Below are 6,440 nucleotides of genomic sequence, written 5' to 3' on the forward strand. Positions count from 1 at the left end.
CAATTATTTAAATATTATCTTATATATTAAAGATATTTATTTATTTACTAGCTGACCCCGCAAACGTTGTTTTGCCATAACACAAAATTTTAAATATTTTTCTCAATTTGATCGCAGCACCAACTGTCGGGACAAACTGAAATTAAAATAGAATAATATTTAATATTTGATGCTGCGATGGTAGCGCAGTCTACCGGATCCAATGTAAAACATTCCAAAATTAACGACTACTTATAAATGAAAAATTAGTTAAATGAACATTTTCCAGTGGACCAAATTGTAACCATCCTCGAATCCCCTTGAACTCACACAAAAAATTTCATCAAAATCCGTCCAGCCGTCTAGGAGGAGTTCAGTGACATACACACGCACACAAGAAATATATATATAAAGATTTATATATGTAGTACTCATGCTTTCCAAGTATTTACGTAGCGTTCCAAGTAACGTTTATACACGTATATCTATTGCCCCCTCAGGGATTTTACGGAAAAACTTTACTTAACTCACTAGGAACTATCATCAAAAATTGATTTTCTTTTTTTAGTGCAGTAATTTACTGTTTTACTTATAAACAAATACCAACCATAACTATAAAAAACAGACATCCTTAACTCTGATTCCATACTCGCAACTCTAAATTGAGTTTGAAACCTGGCAACCCTAATTCTGGTTAAAAAAAAATGACTACTCTGTTTTAATAAAACACTTTTTTCGGATTTTATCGCGGTTTATTGTTAACTTTTGTAGTAGAGTGTAGTCCTCCCGTGACCATGGTTGCTGTAAAGTATCCGAAACGTCGGGAATCAAAAGTTAACAATAAACCGCGATAAAATCCGAAAAAAGTGTTTTATTAAATGAGTAAAATTCGCGTAAACATTAGAAAACAATATGACTACTCTGGTAAAAAAATTACAACCGTAAATTTAAAAAAAAACTGACAAACTTTACTTTAACAAAACCGATAACACTAACTTTTAAAACCTGACAGCCCTAACGCTTAGGACGCAGTCACGTATGGGCTTACCCATCACGTGCTCACTTTATTTCTGAACCCAAAACGTTTGAGGTGAGATCGTTTCGGACGCAGAACTAAATTTCAAATGAGGAACATTTTGTATTCGTTCTATGTTCATAAATTAATTTATTTTACATCGGAAATGATAAATTGATTTATTAGTACTACGAGTAGTTTGCTTTTTACCTTGCTTTAGTTTTTGGCCTTTTTAACCGACTTTAAAAAGTTGGATGTTCTCTATTCGATTAGATTTCGACAGTTTTTTTTTTTATGTGTATTACCTCATAGCTTTTTTTGTGTACTGATTTTAAGGATTTGTTTAATCGATTGCTTGTCATGTGGTCCTACATATTTAAATTTGATTGAGATCTAACCGGTACTTTTTGATTTATCCTTAATAATGTGTATTCAATTGATTATTTCCTCGAACATCTACGTTACTTATATTACTTGTCAATGTAAAATAAATTTATTCAATTTTAGTTTTATTCGCACACAAAATTGTGAATCGTCGATTATTTTATTTAGTTTCATTATTCGTGTCTCTACTTTGTTTTCAATGCGGTCTAAGTTGGTCTGATCAATAAAACTTTTCAGACTTTCAGTTTAACTTCCACGCCCCCTTTCCCCGACTTAACGACACCTCCGCGACGTTCCTTTGCCAAATTTAATTCTAAAATATTATTAAATTTTATAAAAAAAAAATTAATGATGTCTGTTTAAAGCAATATATTTTCTAAGTAAATTAATTTATGTGGTACGACCGAGTTTTAATTTTGTATTATAATTTTTTAACATTATGGTTAAGATCCATGTGGAGATTATTATTTTTTTAATCAAAAGATATTCTACATCTCAAACCTAATTTCCTGTATTTGTTCTAATATAATGTATGTAGTAAAAATATTGGATTTTATTTAGTAACTAGTTGTGCCCGCGACTTCGTCCGCGTGGAATCGAACAAAAAAGTTATTGTTCAGTTCGCAGAGTTATAAAATAAATAAATTTCTAAAATAAAAGTATCCTAAGCTACTCCTTATTACAACAGCTATCTGGCAGTGAAATTCCCGTCAAAATCGGTCCAGCCGTTTTAGAGATTAGCCGGAACAAACAGACAGACAGACAGACAAAAATTGTAAAAAATGTTATTTTGGTATATGTCCTGTGTATGTGCATTAATTATAAAGCAGTTTTCTTCATATTTCAAACAGATACTCCAGTTTTATTTATTTGTATAGATGAACAACCTAGGAATAATGGAGTGATTTTAAAAATTCTTTATCCCTAGAACGCTACGTTATTGCTGAATGTCTTAGGCTAAGCGCGCATCGGCGGCCAGGCCACAGCGGCCAGTATTGCGACCAGGCCGCGAGTGTCGCGACCAGCCGCAAGCGTCGCTCCCAACGATATAATTTGAACACTCCGTAAAGAGTAAAATATCTATCCGCGGCGACCAGTGCGCGCACGCTAGCGCACGATCGTACAATTCTTCGAATCTCGATGGCGGCGGCGGCCGGCTGGCCGCAGGTACGCCGCAATGATCTCGTTGGCCGCGGCGGCCGCTGGTCGCTCGCGGCCAAGTGCGCGCTCTATGATACGATGTACATACATTTCGCTGGCCGCCGCGGCCCGTCCGCTGTGGCCAGGCCGCCAGTGCGCGCTTAGGCATAGACTACAATTTAACAGTAAGAAAAACTTTTTTACGCACGCTTGACTTGGGGAGTAAGCTGGGGAATGCGTAAAGGGAGCGTTATGAGAAGTGTGATCGGGCAAGGCGAACGGAAGTCGAGAGGGAGACATAAGTTAGTGTAGAAAGAAAGAGAGAAAGAGAGTTACGTTTCGTAAGTTTTAATTCATTCGTGTGGTCTAAGGCACACTCGTTTTTTTGATAGGATGAGATAGGAACATACATTTCTGTAAGGTCAACACTTTTAAACCACTTCTGCTTTGATAAAGAAAAAAAAATAGTATTTAGAATCTGTAGTTTTTTTTTTCTCGTGTAAAGGTATGTCTTTGTCATAAATCAATTTAAAAATTCATTTGACGTTTATAATTAGTAAGTACTACATATCTATGTCAAGTTAAAAAACGTTTAAGTCAGATATGCAAAACACCGCTGACTCAATTTTAGGTCACAATTAGTCCTTCCAGTGTAGCGAGAATTGTGTGAAATTTCGCTCAATTTCGATTCGTGGTTCCGCCAAAACTAAGCGTCACAGTTCTATGTACCTACTGTATACTTGAACCGTTGGCGTTATATGACTGGTTATACCGATATGGATTTTGGTTAAGAGTAGATTTAATTTTTTTTTACGTTTGTGGTATGGAGATAAAAGTATTCGTTTTTTTTACTACTACTAATTATACCTAAATATGTATAAATATATATTATACGGTCACCAACCCGCCTGCCCAGCGTGGTGACTCTGGGCAAAACACATGAGTTCACTCCATTTTTGGCGCGAACTTGTGTAGGCCTATCTCGAGCAGTAGACTATATTAGGCTGAAGTGATGATGATGAGACAATTATAATGTCTTGCGTTGTTTTTAAGATTACAGTAACTGATCAATTTTAAGTGAGGTAGGGCACAGCAAGACATATCCTGCCCATAATCTGAAGTAGCCCGACAGGGAAGTACCTCGACCTTACAGAAGATTACATGTTGTGTTCCTGCAGTGGGTAAGGTGATCAGAACTCCTGGGGCTTGGTTGCTGGCCATTGGTCTATAAGCTACGGTAATCGCTTACCATCGGGTGGGCCGTACGCTTGTTCGCCGACCTAGTTAGTAAGAAAATAGAATTTAGACAAAAAATCGTCTATAGTAAGGTTAAAAAATTTTCATGTTTTAAAATAGTGTTTGCATGTATCAAACTATGTCAGCCGAGAAAAGTCGTTAAGCTCGAATTTCTCATTTTCAGGCGTTTATTCCAATTCAGCTATACGGCGAATGATTTATATTTCAACTGGCTGGAGCAACAGGTTATGAGAGATACTTTTTATGAGAAGTGAAAAAGTTTTATGAAGTTAATAGAAATAATAACAGTCATTAATTACAGACTTCAGTTGGGGATATGAATTAATCTATACAAATAAATAAAATTGAAGTGTCTGTTTGTAATATTAAAATAACCGCTTTTTACTAAATGCATATGAATGTGTATATGGTAAATATGTCAAAATAACATTGTTTACAATTTTTGTCTGTCTGTCTGTCTGTTTGTTCCGGCTAATCTCTGAAACGGACTCTGGACCGATTTTCACGGGACTTTCGCTGGTAGATAGCTGATGTAATAAGGAGTAATTAGGCTATTTTTATTTTAGAATTTTATTTATTTTATAACTCTGCGAACTGAAAAATAACTTTTTTGTTAAATTCCACGCGGAACTAACTCGCGGGCACAGCTGTTAAATAATAATATTACTTGATAAATAAAATTCATTCATTTGGTCCATGAATAATATTTATTCATCAACTCATTTATTGAATAATCAGTTTATACACACATCTTTCTTACTTAAACTTTGAATTCATTTGATTCTTAAATAACTAAAAAAGTAGGTAAACATAAAATCTATTACAGACATATTTTGAAATTTACTAAAAATATTTCACTCAATAATTACATCGACGAGTAATACAGCGGAGGTAGACGAGGAATAGTCAAGTAAATACGTATTATTTGAAATAACTCAAAAGTAACACGTCAGATCTCGGTTTAATTTAAACGGAACCACGTCATGATAAGCACCACCTTCCGATTAACAAAAGAATATCCACATAAAAAATATTGTGTGCGTGTACTAGTGTACACTCGTAAGAAGTGAAACTTCATTATGACCTTATTTTTCGAAAAATGATCTACTGTAATAAAACTGCTTCGTAGGTGTTCACTAATTTATTTTCACAACTTCACTCAACCAAACAGATACTAAGAATGCTCCACTTCTCTCTTAACACGTATTTATATAATATGAACAAAGTCAATTGATTGTCTAAATTACATTGAATTACCAAAATAACATATCCAAATACATTTAATTATATAGTATTACTATCAACTTAATTTTAACTAAATTTAACACAGATATCTAAAACAATCCAATAAAATTATAAAATGAATATATTTTAAGTAGACCATTAAATCTTTTTTTTTTTCAAATACCTTACTTTAAAAATTACTAAAATCACAAATTGATAGTTTATTTAAAATACAACCTTATGAATTTAATACACTTTTAGTAGACTTTTAACAATTTTTAAAGGAAACCCAACACTCGACCATCCTGACGACGTGTGCGTCCTCGTACACGAATCGCGTGATAACCCAACACTGCCATATAGATAAAGAAGAAAATAAGATAAATTTGTAAACATATATAATAATTTCACTACATCACATTACATTTAATTCACAGACTTCTTCCATATATAACTTACAGTTTTACTTTATTTAATGAAATCGTGAAAATAAATAAAATAAACGAGTCATGAACCAATCACTTCTCATGACTTAAGATGTGAACCAATCACTTCTCACATCTCAATCTCAAATTTCACTGAACCATGAACCAATCAATTCTCATGGACTTTACTATATGGTAGGCTAGTCATGAACCAATCAATTCTCATGACTAGAATACCAAAGATACTAACCAATCACTTCTCACATCCTAACATCACATTATATTTCCAAGTAAGTAAAACATTCCTTCGTTTACTTCTCATGAACTTTATCACTATGTCATGAGCCAATCAATTCTCATGACTTCATAGTGAAGATCTCCACCAATTCTCCATCAATTTACAATTTAATCGTTTTCTAGACCTAAAGCAGCCACGTGGATCCATGGCTGCATTCTATCTGCTGCGACTACAGAACCGCGTTTGTTTTTAGTATTACTAAAACCTGGTATTGACGCGATCTTATACCGATCTTGTCCTAAAACTTTAACCACTCTAAAGGGGCCAATATGCGACGGAAGAAGCTTTTTGCTGTTACCCTTATTTTCAAACGACGTTTTCACAATTTTAACCAAATCACCTTCTTGGTACGATCGGGCTGGTTTCCTGCCCTTATCGAAATATTCTTTTTGCTTCTGTTGTTCCTTATTAATTCTTTCTTATGCGTTAAGCCTTATTTCATTTAAATCAACTTCTTGTCGTGTGTTATCGATAATTTCATTTAGGGTTGCACTGATTTCGCTATTCATGGATGTTCCAAACATGATTTCTGCTGGAGTTCTACAAGTAGTCTTTTGAACTGTGTTATTGAGTCCCCACTGAACTTTACCAACCTGATTATCCCAGTCCTTTTCATCATATTTCAAATTCTGTGCAGTCAGAGAATCTAGGATAGTACGGTTGTACCGTTCTACCTGACCATTTGATTTTGGGCTCGCTACGGAATTTAAAATATGTT

Source organism: Melitaea cinxia, chromosome 12 (genome assembly GCF_905220565.1).
Source record: "Melitaea cinxia chromosome 12, ilMelCinx1.1, whole genome shotgun sequence".
Classification (NCBI taxonomy): Eukaryota; Metazoa; Arthropoda; class Insecta; order Lepidoptera; family Nymphalidae; genus Melitaea; species Melitaea cinxia.